The 22894-nt window shown below is 45.4% G+C and overlaps 1 long non-coding RNA gene across 1 annotated transcript in view; it reads right to left on the bottom strand.

Moving 5' to 3' along the window:
- Positions 1–657: 657 nt before the first annotated feature.
- The window catches only part of LOC138520645 (uncharacterized), a 120279-nt gene continuing 98042 nt past the window's right edge, over positions 658–22894 (bottom strand). The window contains exons 2-3 of the long non-coding RNA XR_011282835.1: positions 5690–5802; positions 658–784 (exon numbers count right to left, since the gene is read on the bottom strand). This is a non-coding gene — a long non-coding RNA (uncharacterized lncRNA). The remainder of the gene's footprint in view (positions 785–5689; positions 5803–22894) is intronic.

The following is a 22894-nucleotide window of genomic DNA, read 5'->3' as shown; positions in this document are numbered from 1 at the left end:
GTTGTTCAGAAGCTCCATGGTCAGAGCAAAATGTGGGAAGGAGTACTCTTGTTTTAGTATTAAGGATTGTAACATCTCAGTTGCTGGGAAAGTTAAGACCGTGGGTGTCTTTCTCGACTCATCACTTGGTGCTAAGACCCAGAAAAAGTACATCTCTAAAAATGTTCACTACTACTAGAGACTCTTAAATAACATTAAGCCATTTGTCTCTGAGTCAAACTGCTCATCAGTCTCACAGGCTATCATTCTCTCTTGCCTTGACTACTGTAATGCATTACTGATCGGGGCAAGCAAAAAATGCTTGCAGCAACTTCAGACCGTCCAAAATGATGCCGTTCACACTATCAAGGGAATTCCCAGAGCACATATCACCTGGCAGGCTATCTCTACATTGGCTCCCTATCCTTGCCCAGATACATTTCAAGAAAGCCACGCGTGTGCATAAATGTCTTTACGGTAAGGCACCTGCCTACTTGAAGGCGCGTATCACCTTATTCGAGCCTAAACTTACTCTACGTTCTACCAATCTTGGACTGTTTAACAGCCACAAAATCAAAAGGAGCAAGGGTTTGGGAAGGGCTTTCCCACGTTAGCAGCGCAGGTATGGAACTCCCTGCCACGCACCCTAGGCCTGGATAAAAACTCAAAAACCTTTTGCTCATCACTGAAAAATGTACTTTTCGGTTAGTGTCCTAATCTTCCTGACACGGTGATCTTCCTTCTCGGCCATGTTGAACCTTCTTGAGTCCCGTATGTCCACTTGTGGCTTTGAGCGTTTTGATGTCTGTTGGTGGAAAGAAATAAATAAATAAATAAATAAATAAATAAATAAAACAGTCTCTAGTGTTACCTGCTTTGAGGTGTGCTTTATGCAACATCAATGACGTGATATTAAATCCCATATATACTATCCCGCAGTCTCATTTACTGCAGGGTTGGAATACTTTGATGCGGGTGAAAAATGCTATCTCTATTGCATATATGTTTTCTTTAGTTTTATGGTCTAGAAAGAGACTGGTCCATCCACAAATTCCCGATCATCAATCAGCGTTAACTGAGCAATTCTATTATGCATGTTTACTCACGAGGTTAACATTGTCACAAGACGTTTTTAATCAATATGCAATTCGACACAACCAAATAGTTTACCCAAAGATCAGATTAAAGGAATTTGTAAAGAACACAAAACAGCATGGGACGCTCCAGAATAACGTGTTTAGGCGGGATAAAACTCGGCCCAATGGAGCACACGTTCTGCCATATCTCAATTCCCAGCCCAAATGTCACCGAATCAGAGAATGAAATGGAATTTCCGCCCAGGATCATTTCCATCCAAAGATTTAATTGAGAAATATTCTGCACACGTGTTTTTCATTGAAGAATATTAATTGAAATGAAACTCACTGAATATATAAAACAGAAAGTATGAAACAGAAAAAAACATATGGTTACTTTGGGAAAGGGGTTAATAGGTTTATAGAAGTACAGGGGGTAAACGAGAGGCTGCAAGGGTACTTTTGCACCAGAACATCATAACAATGGTAAAAACAGTAAAAAAAAACAGCGGTAACATTTTTTATTGTAAAAACACAAGTAACTGGGATGAACCTCATTAAGCCACAGGAAGCCTCTTGTAAATATGATGTATGTGTGAATAATGAACATTGTTGCCGGCAGTCTCTCTTGACTTCAGAATGAATGCCCAGCATTAATTGCCTCAGTGTTCTTAAAAGGCTTATAAATATGTCATCACGTGTTCCGAAACAAGTCTTGTTTGGCTCCTCTCTTTCTCTGCCTGCGCGTCTTGGGTTTCGAAACAGTGTACTGGGCGCCTTCCGCTGCTAGAATAGAAGCATTGCTTCCCCCTTTAATTCATGTTTGCTGCTCATACCAAATCCGTGCATGGCATAAAGGATATCGCTTTAGGCATTTACATGTGTTTTTATATTCATATTTTAATCCTTTTTAAACAGTTGTTCCCGCTCACCACTTCCAACTAGAGACAGATGTGTGGCACAGGAGCCTGTAGCAAACACTTAATCCAGGAATTGTAATTACTTAATTCTTATTTGCGCTCTCCGGCCCCCCAGGACAAAAACATCAACTCCTTCTCGAATGTGCCCAAGTCATCTACTTTTCTCACTTTCGCGATTGCCTGAGTGTCTTCTGCAGTGCGTATCACCGTATTCTCTTTTGCTGGCCGCCATCTTGAAGTGGTGTGTGCTATATATACCAGCCTTCTGAAGAATGTGACAACATTGTAGAGTGATGGTTTCTACCCACCATTGGTGCAGTCCTTTCTGAGTATTTGGACCAATAGTTTGAACTCTCTTCTTGATTTTAAGGCTCAAATATGTAACTTATAGATAAAAACTCTTTGGCATTACATTTCATCTCTATCATTAAGTGTAAGCCACCAATCTGGATGCAGTATTATTCAATTTTTTATTATACGTTTTCGGTGTTTGAACATTTTTTTTTTTATGTATGCTTTCTTCTACCTTCCAATCGATACTTTTGCGTTCATGCTTCTGTTCGACCGATTCAGTAGGCGCCTGTACATTTTTGATCTCTATTTTCCAGTGCAACTTTTACTTTCCTAGTTGCACAACCAACGCATTTCAAGCAATTCAACAGATTTTGTAATTTGCAGCTTGATAGGAACTTTAGTTCCCATCGAGCTGTGCCAGTGTATATAATATGTGGGAAGTCACTACCAATGGGCATGATAAAACACGCTCATGGCCATAATGACCCCACACGTGTTTGCCGCCAAAACATCAGCCTTCTAACCGCTTCTTCCGGTTCCCTGTAAATCTTCAATAGTGTTTGATGTTTGAACTCCCTTTAACACGTAGCTTGGAGCATTTCTCACTGAATGTAAATCTTTTATTAAATTAATTGTTTAACCAGTTGGCATACCTTGTTACTCTGTGGACAATCTGTAGTGGCACACCCAACCCGTTTTCAGATTTTGGCTTCGCTTTAGAAGTTAATGACAGGGAACTGTGGCGGGGGAGGGCTTTCTTCTTTGCTTGAAGTATGGCATGTTTTGGATAATTCCTCTCAATTCCCTTTTGCTCTAGTTTCGGTTCTCAGCCTCATAATCCCCTCATTTAGAACAATAAACTCCCCGGGTGGTAACCATTAAAATGTATAGTCGGGTATTCCTATCTGGCGTCTTTGTGTTCAGGTTTGTATACAGCACCCTACCTTAATATTTCACTATTATGGCTCCAACATGTTAAAAAATCTCTCTCAGCGCTAGACCGTACCTGTTTTTGGGAGGAACCTGAGTTAATCGAAAGGGGATCCAGAGCAAAGATGAAGGAAGCGGCCCTATGTCTTACAAGAAGGAAAAAGGAGAACGTGTGTGCATTGTTACTGGCGGGTTTGCAATATCTGACCTCCAAGCCAGACTTTGGTTGTGAAGTATACATGGATTGTATAGCGCCTCCCTATGCACGAGCACTTTATGTTGAATTTCGCATGGATTGCCTGAAAGTGGCGAAGTTCACCAGTTCATGCAAGGGGTCTGTGTGCACTGCCTGCCTGATGTGTGCGGCGGAAGCGGGGACAATCTTACATTTCATATTCTTGTGCGAGAGCTTGAGGGCCCTTCAGGGTAAATACCTCAAGCCTCTGTTTACAGCAAATCACATCCAGGCTACTGCTAATTTGGATGTGGTGTTTTTTATCCATTATGCCTGGCTACGAAGAAGTTCATTAGCCACAGCTTTTGGAACACAGCAGGTGATTCATTCTATAAAGCTCCATTATATGTAATTGCCCCTTCTGTTGAAATTTTAATGTAATTTATGCTGGTGATTTTCATCTGTCATTTATTTGATGAATATGTAACTCTAACCTGAATGCAAATTTGAAAACCCGTATATATATATATATATATATATATATATATATATATATATATATATATATATATATATATATATATATATATATATATATATTTATATCGAATAAAGGTTTATGAATTAAGGATTTCACTATTATGTCCATGAATACTATTTCATATTTCTGCATAAACAGGGTTGTCACATTTCACGCGATGCTCGGTCCTGTGTTAATGCCCTATATTTGGACATAGAGCCTGGATTTCAATATAAAGACATTTTTGATAAATGCCAACTTTGCTAATTCTGTGAGGAATCTGCTCGGAACGTTCTGTCAGTCTTGTGTTTTGTAAAGGGCTCTACAAATCACCTCCACTGCCCCATCCGGAGGGATGCGAGTATGAAGGTTTGCCACAACACGTGTGACTAACATATGGGATGCAGCATCGTTTGATCTTTGGCCTATCTTTATAAATCCCACTTTATATGATCCACTTTTTCAGGGTAGACCAAATGCTCCTGTTGGGGGAGGGGGATAGATCTGATATATTCACATGTTCCACTGATTCTTCACCCCAGAGCCTCTGTATCTTTTTTTCTTGTACTCTATAGAAGGCGGATGGAAGACTTCATATCCCAACGCAGGATATTATAAAATATGAGTACACATTGAGGGGGTGTGGTGGCCTCCCAGCCAATAAAGAGGCTCAGAACAGGGTCTATACCACATGGTACAGACCCCGCTCGGAGCCTTCTCAGAGCGGGAGGCTTCCATCATCCCTCACCGGGAATCAGGTAAGTGAGCTCTGCGCAGCAAGCCCTTCCCCTTCGCCCCACCCATTTGCCCCCTTTCCACATGCCCAATCTCCCCACCCCTGCCCCCACTTACCTTCTGCCTCCTTGTCCCTCGCCGGTGCTGTGAACAGCAGTGTTCCCAACGCGTCTCCAACTCGAGCACTGCTGCCATGGACAAGGAGAAGGGACTAGGTGTATGCTCCCTTCTACCAGATACATGGCAGCCATCTTTTTTTGTCGTTTTTTCTCCAGTTGAGAAACGGTTAACACGCCGTTTCTCAACTCGTGAAAAATTCACTATTAGTTCCCCGGTGCAATGTGCCAGGGTACTCATAGCAATACAACTCTTGCAGGGTGGCATTACCGGTCAGGCAATGCCCCGGGGTTCACATTAAAGCCCTTGCTTTGCTCCTACTTGTAATTTATTCCCCGGGGCATTACTTGATCGCAGAGAGAGGGTAGGGCCTGAGAGGGCAAAGCCTGCCCAAAGTCTGGAAATGCCCATTCAGCAGTGTTGTGTTGGCACTCACTGATGTTAATGTCACTGCGGTTGGCCAAAATACAATAGTCTAAGTCCCCACTTGTTAGACAATCCTGGCTATGCCTCCACCTGACTAGTAATGCCCCCCTGCTCGGGTTGTATTGCTTAAATGTTTTATTCAAAGAAAATGGAACATCTTCAAACTTTAACAGAACTATGAATAATACAGGACATCTTGTTAGAAAGGCTGTACATTTTCTTTAAGAAATAGCAAACCTAGTTTTGGTACAAGGATCCCTCCCCCCTAGCTTCAGTGAAGCAGCAATGATTAAGGTTTATTTTCGCATGGACACTCTACCCACCCCCCTCCCGAGCTGGAAAGTAAGAATACTCCGAGCAGACCAGGTCTAAGTGTGGGTGCTTTCAGAGTAATTTTGCAAAGAGAGTGTTTGTCAGTTAGATTTCCACACAGTGAGGAAAAAATCAATGAAAAGTCCAAGCGTTTATTTACGCAGTCTGGTGGCCTTTGAAGGGCGTGAAGGTGATTCTGACTCACCTTGGCCAATGGGCACACAGGCTGTCTCCCAAGCTGTAAAGGTCTCCTCAGGTCACAGTTCTCAAGCTTTAGAAAGCAACGGTTCTAGCTGAATAGTTGTATGTTGAAGTTACCTTGTAAAAGCAAAAGAAAATATCAAGGATGAGTACCCCAAAAGGAAATACACCAAACACGGGTTTATAAAGATTCTCGGATCTTTATTCAAACAACTGTACAGTTTACAAAGAAACAAAGTATCAGATAGCTATCTGGCCCTCAGTACATCACAATGAATACCAGACCTTTCAGTGTGAGAAGTGAGATTTACTGGACGTCTAGACATTTGCATCTTTTATACAGTTTCCAATCGTAATGTCCAACCCCTCTGCAAGTTAATAATTTTCAGTCTAGGGTTTGTGCCGAGTTCACCTCTGATTTATCCAACTATATGCGTGTGGATTATGTCCAGTTCGTACAACAACAAATCACAATGGCAACAGTGTATCTTTGAATTTAACATTTAAGTCTTAGTACACGTTGTATACAATGTATTTCAACAAGTGTTCACATTTCGAATTAAACAACATTGTGCTTGATGTATGTCCATGGATCGGGCTTGTTGCCTTAGGTAATCCTCGACCTACAGGTCAAACGTAGGACAAGGTCTCATTACACGGTCCTAACATTTGGCCTACGGGGCATGTTTGGACATTAACTCTGCGCGAAGGTCAGGATGGCTAGGTTACAAGCAGGAAAACACTGTCCACCATCTTAGAACACAGAGTGACTTTGAAACAGAAATCAAAATGGCGGGTGTACCCAAAATGGTGGCTAGGTCGATCTAAGATTAGAATCTTGCGACGCGGATTTCTTCGCAGAGTGACCGGGCTTAGGCCAATATATACACTAAAGGAGGTACAATATGATATCCTGTTTAACAACCTGACAGCAATGTGGGTGTCCAGGGAGGGGCTCTAGTTGCTGTTGATTTTATAGGGGTATTCTTTTTATATTTCCACTCCATTACTTTTGAATTTGGTAAAGTGCCATCCATTTTTCAGGTTGGAGAATGGATTGACGGGGTTCCATCATTGGGAATCATTAGCAAGCTGAAGAAATGGGGGGCTGGAGTCCTCCCTCCATTTTCTCGTGGATCTTTAGCTGTGCACTTGAACAGGACCAGGAAAACCAACATCTATAAAATGATGTTACCAACCACACCTGGTGCTCTATGTTGTTTGAACATTTCAATGAATTGTGGGAAGAGGTTGTCTAGATTTGATGCATCTATCAATATACAAAGCAGAAAATCTATTATTTGTTTTTTATTTAATTCCAAACCATTCCACCAATCCGCAACAAATGTGATATAGTTACCTGTTAGTACTCCCTGGACATTACTAGCTACATGACATTTGGACACCCCACCCCTTTGCCAGATTTCAATCCCTTCACACATGAGGCGGTCTCGACATGAGGCACGAAACACTTGAAAACCAAGTTTCAAGGTCCTATGATGGACCGTTTCTAGGATATTTGCACCACAACGCACTGCACCACACCGGATACATTTCAAAATTACTTCATCGGTTGTTTGTGAGTGCTTGGAAACAGAAAAAAAAGATTATTGATTTCCCATAACTGACCAGAGTTTTTCTCTGTCTGTCTACAGAACCCGTAAGGAGCATGGGTACTTTTTGCTAGTCCTTTAATACATTTTTGTGTCCTTTATTGATGCTTCCTCCGGGAGCGTATGAATGTTAGAAATTGTTTTACCTGCGATGAAGAGTTGAATGAAATTTGGTGTTTTTCCTAGGGTTTAATATTGATATGTTTACACTCTAGAAATCAAGAAAACAAGATACAGAGGTTTGGGGTGAACAATTAGTGGAACATGTACATATTAGAGCTATCCCCCATCAGCCAACAGTGGCATTTGGTCTACCCGGAAAATGTGGATCATATAATGTGTGATTTATAAACACAGGCCCAAGATCAAACCATTCAGCATCTCAGCTTTTCTGTGAGTAGTTTTGCAAATAAATAAAATTGGAAAAGGCAGCATCCAATGTTGCTGGGCCTCGCTCAGCACTGGCCTAGGTGAAGCATTCCATCTGAAGGAACTAGACATGGAAACCAATGGGCAGCTGGTGCAAGTGGATCTGGGTCATGCAACCTCTTTTAGTCTTTCGGTTACTCTTTTAGGTACTCTTTTCTTATGCATGACCACAGGCGTTGCTGGGGTGGAGGGGCTTAGGAGGCTATAGCCTACAAACAAAATGCTAGCTAGCCCCGAGGCCTGCCAGTCCCGACATTAGCTTAGCCCCTGATCTTTTCCAGACCTAGCAACACCTCTGTGCATGCCCCTTTCTTTCCTTACTTAGCTGCCTTCCAGCCTCTTTTCTTTTGCAGTTCATCAGCTGGGGCAGGTGGCTCTAGGTGTCCTGGCCTCTGCACCACCCACCCACTTAGCCCTGATCCATTTTTGACTTCCTTATCTCTCGGTTCAGAGGACATCCCTTGCCCGATGTGTCTGAAGCAAAGGCCATACAAAGGTAAGGGCAATTCCAGTTTGTTCCTGTGATGGCCTGGAAACAGGGTTGGACTGTGACATAAAATTGCCTCGGGCACCAATGAAAATGTGGACCACAGTTGCAAATGACAATTCATTTCTTTTGTGACACTGTTTGAATAGTAACCAAGGTGGAATTTTTTGATAAAGTGTGATGCAAATTGTGTATTTTAAAGAAAATGTATTCAGCAACACTGGCCAAAACTACTAGCCGCAGAGTGAATTAACTCTTGAAACTGGCCCAAATTTGCCTACACAATGGCCCACTTTGACCAAAAAAACTGGTCCACACCAGCATTTTATGTTTTTGGTTCGGCCATGGGTCTATTGCCCTACAGGCCAGTCGGAACCTGCCTGGAAACCAGTGCAAACCCTGCTCCCTGCATCCCAGGTAAGCTGGCAGCATGAGACCATGCCTTCCTTCGCTTCTGCCCACTATGCACTGCTGACTACGCCCATCTTGGGCTTCCATTTAGGGACACCAGCAGTGTCCGCTTTAAGGGACGCCAGTGACATAAACCGATCTAGCAGGAGGCGTGGTAAGATCAGGTCAAGTGACCTAATTCTTCCCGATTTCTCTGCCCCATCCATTGCTGACCATTCCAACCTCACAGCTCCATTAAGGGAAACCAACAGTGCATGCCGACCAATCCTACAACAGCAGACATGGTGAAGGTAGGTCATGTGACCTCAGACTTCCCACCTCCTGCCTGTCATCCATTGCTGACCATGCTCACCTCAAGCTTGCATTCTGGGACACCAGCAGCGCATGCCAATCCAGCCTCCATCAGTAGACACAGTGAGACCCTCACTATTCCTGCTTTCTGCCTGGCAAACCCTGCTAGCAACAGCCAGCTCTGGCTTCACTTAGGGAACACCAGGAGCATAAGCCAGTCAAGCCGCCAGCAGCAGAAGCAGTGGAAGCAGTTCACTTGAGCTTCCACTGCTGTCTGCACCCAACCCGAGCTTCATTTAAGCAGACTCTCTGGAGATGACATATGAAGTCCACGACACAGCCCATTTATGGCTGTATGGGTATGGCAGGGCTAAGGGCTGGACCAACTGCACCTGGCTACTAGTAAGACATAACCATGTGTTTCTCAGAAACGCAACTCTTCCCCACACTCTCCAATGCCATGCGTGGAAAACAGACTCATCCATACCTCACAAATATTGCTGCAACCTTCTCCAAACACCCCTCGTCACCTCGCACCCTTCTCCTTTGTGCTATGCTTGATGTTTAATGCTGATTAACACCCACTCAGCTGTCCTTCACACAGCAGGGATTTTGGGATTAATCACCACCAATAAACTATGCTATCTTCATTGAGGAATCCTCACACCAACCCCCTCCCTCATCTATGTTGTCTTTGCTCCACCCAAATACAGCATCCGCCATGTTGGCCAATCTGAGAGAACAGTGGGGGAAGTGGCAGACATCCAAAAAATTGACTGGCTTTGTACGGTACGCAATCAGTCACCAGTAGATTCCAGGGAAACCCTCACTTTCCAATTCCCTCTATTGCACAAAGGCTCTTCCACTCTGCATCTCATCTACAGACCACCTCACAGCTGTGGTATATGAGTTATGGGCTACAGTTTCAGTCCCTCACGTGACTAATGTCTTCCATGGAGACTTCAACCTCCGTCTGACCAAAGCAACCAAAAACACTCGCGACACATTGCAACACCTGGCATAACCACTAGAAATAACTCACCCATACAAGACCCACACACATTAGGGGTAATACCTTGTGGCTCATTGCTCCCTCAAAAACATCATAGTTGGGCTGCTGTTGAGTGGTGACATGGAGTAGATGCAGGGTCTAGCGACTCCTTTCTGACTGTAGAAAGCAAGCTCCAAATATCCTGTGATACCGGGTGCTTTTAATCACACCGGCGGTGGACCAGCCAGTGCAATGATCAGGAATCACCTGATCATGTCCACCCAACCAGCAGATCGGAAGGAGTGATGAGCGGCGCAGAGCGAAGCCCGGACTGGCGGCTTCCAAAATGGCAGCGACCCGACAGAAGTGAGCAATCAGGACAGTGCGATGCACCCCTGGACGCACTGGCAGAAGGTAATCGGAGTGTGGCCAGCTCCCTTTTCCTCCCCCGCGGAGTTGAGTGCGGGGCAAGGGTGTGCCTGGGATTGGCTCACCAAGCGAGTATACCTATGCTGCAGCCTTTATTGGGCACACGGAGAAACACTGTGACACAAAGGGCAGAGGCAGTGAGACTGGGCCCCTTGCTTGATACGCTGGTGGGGGGATAGAATAGCTAAACACTCTGAAGAGAAGGTGCGGCACCAGGCCCTGTGCTGAATCTCCTGGGAATAAAAGATACTGGCTGTGACATGAGAGAGGAATTGGTCCACGATGGGAGTGGGGAGTATGACACCCCCCCCAACCCGGACAAGCTGAGAAGAAAGGAATAGCCATCCCAGAGAGGAATTCAAGGGTGAGGGGCTGTCTACTTCCCAGCTCAGGTACAAAGGAGCAAGGAAGTCCCAAAAGTAGTAGAAATAACGTCAGTAGTGCACAGTAGGACCCCATATCCCGAGACAACAGGGTGGCATTAGCGCATAGAGAAGAGACATATAGTATGAACCACTCAGGCAACACTAAGGGAGTTTTAGCGTAAGTGGTTAAGTAAATGGAATGGCAGAGAGAGACAAAGACCACAGTATAATCGACAAAGTAAAGAAGCTGCTACCGAGGCCCGAGCAAAGGAAATAGACAGAGGAGGCATGGCCCAGCATGAAGACCCTCACCCTACTCAATCGATACAGGAAATTCTGAAAGCCATTCAGAAATCTAAGAGTGCAGTGCAACACACAATGGATGTGATAGGACTGGATGTGGGCCTACTGAGACAGGACCTGTGTAAAGTGTCTGCGAGAGTGGGGGAAGCCGAGATGAGGAACTCCAAAGTGGAGGATACTCTGGATCTGTTCAAAAAGGAAGTACAGAGACTATACTCCAAAACGCAGATATTGGAAGACAGATTGAAGGATGCGGAAGGTAGGGCCGGGCGCATTACGATAAGGATAACAGTCCTCGGTGAGAAAACAGAAGGGCCATCAATGGAACTGTACCTGGAGGGATGGATTAAAGGATTAGGTGGGTCTGAATGGCATTTCCAACTTCTTCTCAGTGGAGAGAGCGCACAGGCAGAGCGCCTCCACCTGGGAACACACCAAGGCCGATAATCGCTAAGCTATTGAACTACAGGGACTGAGACATGTTAATGCAGATGTTGAGTAAGAAAGGAGAGCTGATTGTGAATGTAGTAAGGGTGGCCATATACCCTGGCTTTACGAAATCGGTCCAGAAAGCACACCACATCATTCGAAATGATGAAACAAAGGTTATAACACAGTGTACTGAAGTACAGTACGCAACACTCTACCCAACTACGTTGCAAGTGATAGGGTCAAGGAGAGTGTGATTCTTCAATGAGCTGATGGTGTCGTGGGACTGGGGTGATTCACTGAGCCACAAAAAGTGCAGGAATACCAAAGCATATATCTACCTCAGAATTGGGCAATGCTGGGGAAAGTGTCCTGGATCCACAAATAGATGACACGGCCGGAGAGATGGGGAGCAAGATCACACAGAGGTGAAACGGAACTGCGATGTAACAAGCATTAATAGGCAGTGAAACCAAGAAACAAACGGTCTGACAGACATTTTGTGCAACAGAGATAATTAGCAAGAAATTCAAGTGACTGTTGGAGTAGGACAGGCCGATTCTAACATTTGTCACCCATGGCTCTCACCTACGGGTGCTGTTGAAAGTTTTCATGTTTGTGGGTAACAGATACTTATAGTTCGGGGAACTATGGGGTTGGGAGCATTTATAGGGAAACATTGAAAGTTCAGGTTTTGGATATCCCAAGCCACCAGAATGGGGAAACCCAAAAGACATCCATCACAGACGGGAGGGTTTACGAGAGCGGCGTGATCCTGGCTAGAGATATAAAAACCGGAATGGAAAACAGGGATAGGATCTCCCTAAAATATCGGACCTCGAATGTGAAAGGGCTCCTCAATAAAATAAAGCGGGGCCTGGCCGCCACATTCCTCAGCAGACAAAAAGCGGCCATAGTGCTGCTACAAGAGACTCGTATTATAGGAACGACGTGTCTTTCTATCTAGGGAATCGGACATGATGCTTAACACAGTATCACATCTTCCACTCCAGGAAATAATCTGAGACTCTGAGATGATAAGGTTTGAGAGGTCAACACTGACGGACAACCCTATACAATGGAACAGTGGAGAATATGCATATCAGCTGAGTAGACGGACATTAACAGGAGCAAGTTGGTCATTGTGTAGGTGAAGTTTGATAGAAGCAGGATAAGCAGATGCATGTGGCTCTTCCAATAAGACTGGGGGTTAGGGTTCATGATCTCAATTAACCAAAGGCTACACATGGCGGTCTACCGATGAGTTGCGCCACAAGCAGGAATATTGTGAATAGGTCAATCTTTCAGGAGGCAGAGCATTAACCACCGTGTGTAAGCCTATTTGGTCATTACATGCATGTACCCAATGAGTAGTAGCCCTCATGTGAGAAGTCAGTCTATAGTCCATGCGTTGCCACGGATGGGAAATGCAATCACAATGCCGTGCAATCCTTGACTTCTTTCACACCCTCTAGTTAACATGGCGGAGGCTGTGAGGTAGGATAGCAACATGTCAGCAGCAGTGCCAACTAGGCTGGCATCACAGGCACAGACTCAGACCTGAATCATTGGTGTTTTCCATGTCTACCACAGTAGTTCGCACCCACAGTAGAGGGTATATGCATATCTTCGCCGATGATCGCTACAGTTGCAGACACTTAGCAAATGCGGGTGCCCTCGATGAATGTTCCTGAAAGTTGAAGTCTAACATAGCCTCGGAAGAAGTATTTTCACCAACAAGTCGTGAAACACATTGAAACAAACAACATCCTCTAAAATACCAAACTGAGTTTCGGGCCAGGAGAGGGGCCAAATCAGTGCTATCGGAAAACTGAGACAAGTCGGGGCTGCATGCATGCAGAGGGGTGGGTCATCTAAGGATATGGAAGCATGCAGGACTGCAGATGCACTCTGTGTGAAGGGACATTCAGAAGTAGAGACTCATGGGGCTGAGGGCCATGCAAGGATGAGGTGCTTTCATCCCTGGGAGAATGCATAGCTGGACAATCATGGGCATCTGAGACTTGGGAGATCAGAAGACCGGGCATGTAAGCACTAAGGGCATGCACAGTGATGGTCACCGCGACTTGTTGACATTTGAGGCTGCGAACGTCTAAAGCAGATCAGCAACAAGGACCAGGGAATCTGAGGTTTGCAGGGGTGGAGGCATACAGAGTAGGGTGGCATCAGAGTTTCACAGGTCGGTGGGCATTTGCAGAATAGGGATGGGAGCAATAAGATGAATCAGAGAGGGTGACGTGTAGATTTCTGAGGCTAGGCATGTCTGAGGACGGGGCATGGAGAAATGGGAGAGGCACTGAGGGCTGGTGGGCATGCATATGAACCCGGAGGCCCTTTAAGATGAGGTAACAGTATCTGAGATGGATGGGGATGCAGATCCTCCTCATACATCAATATTGAGACCGACTCAGGGAGTACAAGGGACATCAACGATGCCGCACAGCATTCTCTCTCAAGAAACACAACTTTATACTAAAAATGGTGTCATGAGTGATGTCATACTATGTGGCAAAATAAGAAAACCTATGGGGGTTTGTGATAGGCTTAAGGAGAACATCTAAGTACACTTTTTATAAGGGTGGGGATCATGATTGGAGCTCTAAAGTCAGGTGGACAACTAAGCCCACCTCACGTGCAAGTCATTTTCAGTGTCATTTTAATACACAACGTTCTATTGGCTTCTCAAACTATAGGGCTGCGTGCTACGTGGCCCTCTACAATTGATTGGTACACTGGTACCCTTCTGGAATATTCCACTCGCTAGCAGCATGCAAGCTGGTACCCCAGATGCTAGGGGGTTGGCCTGGTCATGCCTCCCCACCCAATTAGCCCAGCATCCATCATCACTACTGCAGTCATCGATTCAGTTAATTGTCTTTGAACTCAGACTTGCGAAGGCTCACTGTGCCTGAGAATAAAAGGGAGTGAGAGCATGACCTTATCTTCTGGCCTCGGTGTAGCTCGCCCCAAAGTCTATTTTCATCTGGCCATGTGACTGGAGACCACGTTTTGAGCTCCTTTGTCGTATTTAATACTATTAAATGAAGAAAACCTGGCACTTCTAGTGTTTTTCCATTACACCTCAAACAGGAGCCCGTCTCGCTTCTCACAATCATTGTATCTTCTCGAGTAGATAACCAGGCTCTTGGTGGCCCTGACTTTTGACACTGGGCCAGGTAAGCCTTCTCGAATCTTGCTTCGCCTTCAGCTGTTCTATTCTGCTGCGCCACACTTTCAGCCCTTTCATTCACGGGGTTCAAATTTGCTAAAATGCATTGTAGAACATCCACATTCTCTGCACACATTTATATATACTGGAGGAACCGCCTCCAGTCTATTCACTATGTACAGCCATCCTTATGGTCACTTCGTATACTTGCGTTACTGCATCTGTACATTTGTGAAATGGCTTTGCATTTTCTTCAGTGCTTCTCCGCACATGCAATCTTCATTTTGCTCCCAAAATGTTGCTTATTTCGCTATTTTGCCATCAGATTCTATAAGGTCTATATACTTTCTTCATTAGTATCTCTTCTGGGTGCGTCATTTCTGCTTCATATGACATCACCAGCCTCCTCTTTCACTCATTTTCACACTTCTTCCGGAACTTCCTTCAGAAGACCGTCATTTCTTTGGGGATACATCATATTGGGTTTTCTCAATGGATACCTTGTTTAGAGGACTCATGATATAGATACCATTACTGGCTTTGCACATGTCGCAATTTCTGGCTGCCAACATATAGGCAGCATGGGGTCGGGACTTCCGGTAGATGTACTCTTGGTTCCTCCTCTACACATACATGAAGGACATGTAAGACTGGAGGGAACTTGAGGCTGGAGGACAACAAGGTCTGGGGGCGTCCACAGCTTGGGTGCATCTGAGGACCAGCGTGCATCCACACCTGTGGGTGTATGCTTGGTAAACGGCATGCAGTACCAAAGCACATCAAGAATCAGGTGCATGTAACGCTGGGGGATCAGATGCTAAAGGCCATCCAGGACTGCATTGTGTGCAGTGTGAGATCCGGCAGAACTGATGCCATGCAATGCTGGAGGTCATGCATGTCTGGAGTAACAGGATGGAGTGCGTGCATGTTGAGGAGTCGTAAAGGGCTGTCGGTATCTGAGCCTGAAAGGCATGTGAAGGTTTGAGGCCTGCAGGGCTTTGGGCTTCTGCAGATAATGGGCCCCCAGTGCTTAAGGCATCAGAGACTAGAAGCCTGAGAATTGTGCATAGCCAGACGTAGGGATGTGTGCAGTGCTTAGTTGGGGATCTGCGACTGAGGTGCCACTGAGAATTTTGTGGCGAGTCATTCAGGACTGAGGGGCGTTTAAGTCTAATGGGACATCCAAGTCTTAATGACAAGCCTCAGTTGCTAACCATTCCTCCCTTTTGCAAAAGTAAAGGAAGGTGTCTCCCATATGAACAGTCACCTACTGGATGTGTTGCCGGAGCGGTGGAAATAACTCCAGGGGGGGCATCCACTTTTTTATATGGGCCCCAAAAACACAGTGACACTCCTGGAAAGATAGAGACAACGCTGAGTCTGTGCATTGTTGGTATGAAATAAAAGGATTCCAACATTGTCAAATAGTGCAGTGCATTTGTATTATCAATGAGGAATGGTGCACATGCCCTGCAGAATATGTAAGATCTAGGTGCAGAATTGTGTCCCATTGTTCTGCTGAACATCCGAATTTCAAAATTCTGTTTTGCTTAGAAATCCACCAGGACGGCAATCATGCAGACGTCTGACGCAGTGGGTACAGAACCGTGGTATCCACACTAAGCCCTGGCACTGTCTACGGCGTACGGGCATGTTTGTTCCGTGTTATGGTGGATTCTTGGGTTTATTTAGCTGTCTCCATTCATCTCTCACATGTTTGGATCGCACATGCCCCGACTCCAGTTGGATTATAGAGCTGCCTGTAGCAACTGGCTGCTGCTGGGCATAATAGAGAGAGTGAATGACATGCGCCATTTCCTTTTGGCTCCCATCCCTCTGCTCAATAAGTGCTGAGGATTAAGTCATTGCCTTAATACTGCCTGCTGATCCTGCGACATCACGCTTCACACATCGCTCTCTGAATTTGTGTTTCCTTCTCCCAGTGGCTAAGCTTCTGGGCCCAATCAGGTAACCTGAGTGTGGTGGGGCTGTTTACCTTAAAAACACCTTCACTCTGATTGGTTGGTGCAGTGTCCACCACTTGCCACCTGCGTCCATGTCAACTCATGCCTATCCCGGAGGGAGACAACTGCCAAGAATCTGATTGACCAGATAAATTTCATTGGACGCTAGTACCTGAAACGATAGCGTGGATCTGGGAGTAGCACGCAAGTCTTTACAAATAGTAACAATTCCTAGTTGCAAACTACTAGCCAGCCCTAAAAAGTTCCTCACCCACTCAACACGCCCCATAGGAACACAAAATAATGTATAACTCGCCAAGAGTCAATTACGTGTGTGTGTGTGTGTGTGTGTGTGTGTGTGTGTGTGTGTGTGTGTGTGTGTGTGTGTGTGTGTGTGTGTGTGTGTGTGTGTGTGTGTGTGTGTGTGTGTGTGTGTGTGTGTGTGTGTGTGTGTGTGTGTGTGTGTGTGTGTGTGTGTGTGTGTGTGTGTGTGTGTGTGTGTGTGTGTGTGTGTGTGTGTGTGTGTGTGTGTGTGTGTGTGTGTGTGTGTGTGTGTGTGTGTGTGTGTGTGTGTGTGTGTGTGTGTGTGTGTGTGTGTGTGTGTGTGTGTGTGTGTGTGTGTGTGTGTGTGTGTGTGTGTGTGTGTGTGTGTGTGTGTGTGTGTGTGTGTGTGTGTGTGTGTGTGTGTGTGTGTGTGTGTGTGTGTGTGTGTGTGTGTGTGTGTGTGTGTGTGTGTGTGTGTGTGTGTGTGTGTGTAAGCAAGCAACCTCAGACTGGCTGATAGGGCAATAGGACAAAGTCGGAATAAAAAATGTAAAATGTTAGTGTGGGCCACTTTTTGGGTCAAAGTGGTCCAGTTTCATGAGTTACTTCACTAAGCGCCTAGTAGTTTTGGCCAGTGTTGCTCAATAAATATTCTTTTAAAACATTTTATCAAAAAACTCCCCCGAGGGAAGCATTCAAACAGTCTGTCACAAAAGGAACGAATTGCCATTTGCAACTGTGGGCCAGTTTTTCATTGGTGCCCGAGACAATTGAATGCCCCAGTCCGACCCTGTGTTTAAGGTTTACATTGTGCGTCCACCAGCCTGCCTAAACGGCACGGATGATGGGGGAAGTATACTCACACTCCACGTCTCTTAACCCCTAGACTGTTTGCCCTAAGAAGGATAATGTGTACCAATTCTCGCGCTGTTTCTTTCAGTGAAGTGATCAGCGGCCATTTTAGACCGAGCCATCAAGACGTTGTGCATGTTGCACTGAGAGAGCTGCCTGATGGTCCCGCCAGCCATTGCTGGGCATGAGCCTTTCACCAATAGTTTGACTACCCTGCGATATCAGAGCCAAACTATGGCGTCATTCAATATGCTATACTTTGGGCTCTTTTGTGGTCTCAGTTCCGGCGCCTTATTTGATGCTTTCTTCCGTCTGCTCTTTTAGGTAAGATGCAGCCACTTCATCTGTTTTTATTTTAATGTGATGTTGCTGTTGTATATTTTCTGTGGGTATTAATTGTTGTCACTTTTAATTCAATTCACACTGTGGAATGGGTAGGGTAACCAGAGGTCCCGGTTTTCCCGGGACAGTCTGGGGTAATTGCCCTCCGTCCCGGGGTCCCGACACTTTTTAAATTTAATTAACCCCATCCCGGGATTGGATTGGCAGGTGGCTGCAGTCCCGGTTTTTGCCGGGATACCATTCAGAAATCCTGAAATCAGGCGCCTGGTGCGACTCTTCCTATGCGTAAAGGCTTTTAACGTGCCCATGTGCTCCCCCTTCCACTCCCTGGTCGATCTCCTCCAATGAGAGAAGTTTGCCTGGAACACCCGCCTCGCCCCACCAGGCCAGCGACATAGGACAACAGTTTTATCTGAGTCCTGTTTATGTTTTACTGTAGTCCTACTTCTATGTCTATGGCCCTAGGAATGGGGCTGTACCCGTTGCTTGCCCAGCCTGTTGCTGGCCTCCCAGTCTGTCCCTGGAGGGGACATCCCACAAGATTGAGGAGGCCCTACTGACACAAGGAATACAGTTTTAACACCTGGTAAAAGTGCTGTGAGAAACAGGTCAGGGAGCCGGAGGCTGATAGGCTCTTTGTGCAATTTACTCACTAAGCCCATTGTTCCTGTCCTGGACCTGTCTTGTAATTCGCTGTAACACGAGCAGCCCTTGGCAGCTACGTCTCAGGAGTGACTGTGAGGCCTATTGAGTAAATTTACTGAGTCCGCTGAAGCGAAATATAATCGACTTACACGTACGGCAATCCACTGCACAGGCCTCTCTTTCAACCGCGATCTCCTTAACTCCTCATGGAACGTGTCTGCACGAAGTGCAAGGGGAATATTCAGTCAACAAGCCGGTCCTTCTGTGCACCCGACACACACAAGAACCTGTAATTACGGTTTCTAAAGGTCCCAGGGTGGAGAACTACCCACTTAAATAATAAATTGCACGGCGAGCATGGACACCCAGCAGCCATGTTGATCATCAAAAGCCTTTCTAAGGCAGACACTTCACCAAAACTCTCTAATCCCACCCTCGATAAGGTGCAGAGAGGTGGGCTTGTATCTTGAACGAAGTCAGGGGGAGAAGCCATGTTGTGGTAGTGTTGTTTAGTTTCGTTTAGCTCTATTATGTATATAGCGCTGATATTAGCCCGTAGGCATCAGGGCGCTAAACAGAAGAAAAAAAATACAAACAACAATTAAACTCAGCTATAAAAGAGAAATCTGAAGGAATAGCGAAAGGAATACAATGGGAGGAATAATGTAATTTAATTAAGAGTAATTCTTAAAATGGAGGCCAATGACATGTTGCTCAGATTCCTACACTGACCCGAGAATACGGGAAGATTGCTCTGGCCTCAACCTATGATAATGCAGTCTGTGGTATTCCCAGTGCACCTGTCCTTAGTACACATCCTTCAAAGAAGCTAAAACCCACAGGCGTAAAAGCACTAGCAGGGAGTACAACAAGCACCCTTAGTCAACTAAGGCCAATTAAAGAGACTGATAAAGGGGAAATAGACACCGTTTCAGTTGTCTCTTAAAACACAGTAGGTCTGGTCCAGAATTGAGAACCATGGACTCTGAAGAAGGCTTGCATATTCCTTATAATCCACAAAACCTCCATAATACGACGCTTAAATTTGAAGACAAGCAATGTACAGAGTCTGACATACTCAAGAGAATGTCAGACTTAAGGCTCACGTCCTGTATGGGAGGCACCTACCCCGCCAACATCTTTAAAGGATCACTGGATGACTTAGTCCCATGGATTACCAGATTGGTTAATCTCTAATTTACCGAAGGGCTGGTTCCACATTCTTCGAAGGACGCTTGGATTACGCCACTCCTGAAAAAGAGTAATCTCGATCCAGCTGTGGCAAAGAATTATCGGCCCTTAACAAATGTGCCATTCGCCCTTAAAATCCTGGACTGAGTGGCATACTTACAATTCCAGGAATTCATAGAGAACAGCGACATTCTGGGAGCCCACCAATTGGGTTCAGAGCCCGGCATTGAACTGAAACGGCCATTCTGGATCTTAAATCCAACCTGACAAGCATTGTGGACAGAGGACATCCAGCCATGCGGACGCTGCCAGATCTTTCAACGGCCTTTGATCTGGTCGGCCACTCTCTGCTGGTGGATAGATTAAAGGACCTGGTATGTTGCTCTGACTTGGCTGCTCAATGGATCACCTCCTTGTTGGGACCATGCACTGCCAGAGTGGCAATTGAAGGTGCTAAATACACACCACCCACGACGACCTGTGGAGGCCCACAGGGATCCTGTATCTCCCCCTTCTTTGTTTAACATCGATATCGGGCCACTGCTCAGCCTCGTTGACCGCCTGGGTGTCCAATATACCAACTACACCGACAACACCCTTGAGTTGTCTGGCAACTATGCAAAGGACTCTGAAGCCCTTAATACAGTCTACAATGCTATGCAAGTTTGCATGGACTCAAATTCTCTGGCACTTAACAGGGAAAAAACAGAGCTCCCTATTGTGGCCTCCAGACCACGATTAAAGAAACTGAATTCTAACTACAAAAGCTTCATTATTGCGGGTAGCAGGATTACAGTAGCCAAATGTGTGAAGACCTTGGGGGTATATTTGGGTGCCGAATTGTCAATGTGATCTCAGGTCTCACACATTCGATCCACCTGTGGCTACGTCACCAAGCTCATAAACCATATAAGACCATACATCTCCATCAGCAGTAGAGCAGTTCTGGCCACGGCCTTAATTAACACACACCAGGCTAGACTACTGCAACAGCCTGCTTGTTGGAACTTCACAAGTTATCATTCAATCACTGCAAATATCCCAAAATGGTGCTGTGCGTGCGATTCATGGTCCTTAGAGACACAAACACATCACGACCACCAGGAGGGCCTTACACTGGCTCCCTGTAAAACAAAGAATACCACACAAGCTCCTGTCTCTATCACACAAATATTGGACCACTACAACCCCTAAATACCACATGGACCGCCTGACGGTGAGACAGCCAAGTTCAAATTTGCGATCTAAAGACAACTTCAAAATGGTCCAACCACGGTTCAAGTTGCCAAATTTGGAGGTATCACCTTTGACGTTCAGGCTCCAAAAGTATGGAACGATCTGCCAGTCACACTGAGGCCTATTGGCGCCCTCTCTGTATTCAAAAGAACAGTAAAGACCCATGTGTTCAACCTGAAACCAGTCTGAACTCTCCCTTGTCATTGCTCTAGCCCCCTCCCACTGCTTTGACCTTTATTTCTGAATGTCTTGTTGTGTCATGTTTGTTTTGTGCGCGCCCTGAAGCCCGTGGGCATGTAGCGCACTATAAGAAATAAATAATAATACTAATGATAATTCCCTGAGGTCCCAGGAGGGAGTTCCAAACCATAACACCCTGGACAGAGAAGTTCTTTCTCCCACTGATTTCATCTTAAATCTACAGGCGCTAAAAGTATCAGGAAGGAAGAGTGACGAGTTTGTGTTGGCTTACAGAATTTGATTCTGGAGGCCACGTACTGGACGCAGTCTTACATATGCACTAAAGTGGCCACCTTAAATTTGATTCTAGCTTCGAAAGGCAGCCAATGTAATTGGCGAAGAATTGGAGTTCCATGAGCCCTAATGGAGGAGTTGGAGAATGTTTTTGCCTACACAGTTTTGCACCAATTGAAGTTGCTGAATTATAAAGTTAGGAGAATGGTGTGCCTGACATGGCTGGGGTAGGGCTAGTGATACCACTGACCTCTGCTGTCCGGATGTATCTCAGGATAACTCATTGTGATATATTAGGGTATGTCACACATATATACCACCTGACTGCCATGGTTATGGCCTCGAATGCTGTGGGCTGCCAGGGAATACGTTTGTAGATTGAAGTCTGAACATTGTGAGATAAGACTGTGCATCATGTTGCAATGTAATGATATTAATTATGTTAGTGGTGACTATAACATTATATTTAAAAGTTGTCATGTGTTGGATGCAGAGTGCTGTGTTTTTCACCATGTCATGAGATAGTGATTGCTGTCATGAGAACTGAATTTAGGTCTTGGGCCTCTGAAAGCTATGATGGGAACATTGCACCAAAAAGAATGAGCAAACAAGGTGAATTGGGGCACGAATATCTATCCGAAGCAACTGATTGCAGTCGTGGGCTCTGCGATAGGATGATGCAATGTTCATTATTTTACAGGGAACGAGATGATAAAGTGTGCCTTACACTGCAGGAAAATAACAGTTGTTTGGGCAGCGGTGGCTAGTGCTATAAGGTATTTAAGAAACAGTGCAGGCACTTTTTTCTGAAACACCCCATGTCACGCTCTTGGGATATTTACAAAAATGTATTTCATCCCGGTTTGAGGGTTGGAAATGCGTGTGGTACATTAGAGATGCATACAGTCTCGGGAGGATAGCTCACGGGCAACGTGCTCGCCTTGGAAGCAAGACGACGCTTAGAAACGCGGGTTTCGATCACTGGGTCCACGCTTAGAAACCTGTGGGTATGAACCGTGTTATAAATAAACTATCATATCATACAGCTGCTGCCCCATGAATGAAATTAAAAGAAGAGACAGTAATGACCCTTCTGTGCATTGTGCATCAAGGGCCTGGGAAAGCAGGCCTCTATGATAGATGCCCAGTATCTGTCCCTTGGAAGGTCCTCTGCCTCCTTCTGTATTGTAAGTTGAAAGGATACCCCAAATAAACATTTTACCATGGTGGGTGGTGTGGGAATGGGGGTGTGGGGGCATTTTAATGTCCTCCTTTAGGGAGGAGGTAAAACATGCTAAATTTG

This window comes from Ambystoma mexicanum, chromosome 13, assembly GCF_040938575.1.
Source record: "Ambystoma mexicanum isolate Mex_15411 chromosome 13, UKY_AmexF1_1, whole genome shotgun sequence".
Taxonomy (NCBI): Eukaryota; Metazoa; Chordata; class Amphibia; order Caudata; family Ambystomatidae; genus Ambystoma; species Ambystoma mexicanum.
Note: the sequence above shows the minus strand (reverse complement) of the source record. Positions and strands in the feature narration are given on the sequence as shown.